We start from the raw sequence: 1177 nt of genomic DNA, 5'->3' as shown, positions 1-1177 counted from the left end.
CATATACTTCTTTATTCCACACATAGGCACATATTATTTCACATGTGACCAATCATACTATATGAATTTCACTCACTGCCCTCTACTCATGTCACATTCTCCCAGAGTGTGTTCCCTGGTCATCCTAGGGTGCATGATCTCTCTCTTCTTTCTTTTTTAAAAAAACGTGAGGAAATATTTGTTGGTCTCATTGCAAACTCAAGGTGAAGAGAGGCGGAGACGAGCTTTGATGCAAATGTTCCCCTGCTGCTGTTACTGCTGCTGTTCCCGCCTACGTCAACGCGCTCCATCGCTGTCATCAGTACAACATCAGCATCTTCCGGGGGGCGCGCAGAGAAACAGGAGGAGGAGGACGGAGGAAGACAGAAAGAGAGAGAGAGAGAGAGAGAGAGAGAGAGAGAGAGAGAGAGAGAGAGAGAGAGAGAGAGAGAGAGAGAGAGAGAGAGAGAGAGAAAGAGGGAGAGAGGGAGAGAGGAGACATACTGGATAAAGGCTACGACAAAAAAAACAAGATGATAATGGAGTCAAGGCGGTGGAGGATGTCGGATTTACGAGAAAGGACTGTTGAAATTTGACAGAGGGACTTGCGTCGAAACCCATTCTCGATTTCTTTTCCCCACCCCCCTTTTTTCCCCCCTGGACCCCCCCTTTTTATTCTGTTTGATTCCCACATGCTGTGTGGACATCTACATTGAAGCCGAGCAGAAGGAAAGGGGAGCACCCCACGGATGCCTCGGAAGGTAACAAACGGGCTCCACCGCTGGCGCTACAGGCAACAAGACGCGTCTCATCTCTCGGATGGTAATAAAAGGACATCATGAAGATAGCTGTGGACTGATGGATGAGGATGAAAAACAGCTTTAACCCCCCCTTCATCCCACCACGACGACTGTGAAATAAAGAAAATCCTGTTTTGATGGATTTTTTTGAATCATTTATGGTGTAGCCCCAAGGAAACGAGCCTTAGAAAGCAATGTTGAATCACTGGTCTTGGTAAATTATTTATTAAGTGGTATAGGTAGGCTATGATTTTGAATTGCTTCAATGTAGCTTTTTTTTTCCCCCATTCATTTTTACAATGTGTAGTCTTGTGAGATCATTATACATATTTGCAGGTTACATTTTATTGTGCTGTTATGTAGGCCCATTAAATAGCCAATAACAGCCACATATAAGA

The sequence above is a fragment of the Scomber scombrus genome, chromosome 10 (genome assembly GCF_963691925.1).
Source record: "Scomber scombrus chromosome 10, fScoSco1.1, whole genome shotgun sequence".
In the NCBI taxonomy this organism is placed as follows: domain Eukaryota; kingdom Metazoa; phylum Chordata; class Actinopteri; order Scombriformes; family Scombridae; genus Scomber; species Scomber scombrus.
The sequence above is the reverse complement of the archived record's forward strand: the minus strand, read 5'-3'. Positions refer to the sequence as shown.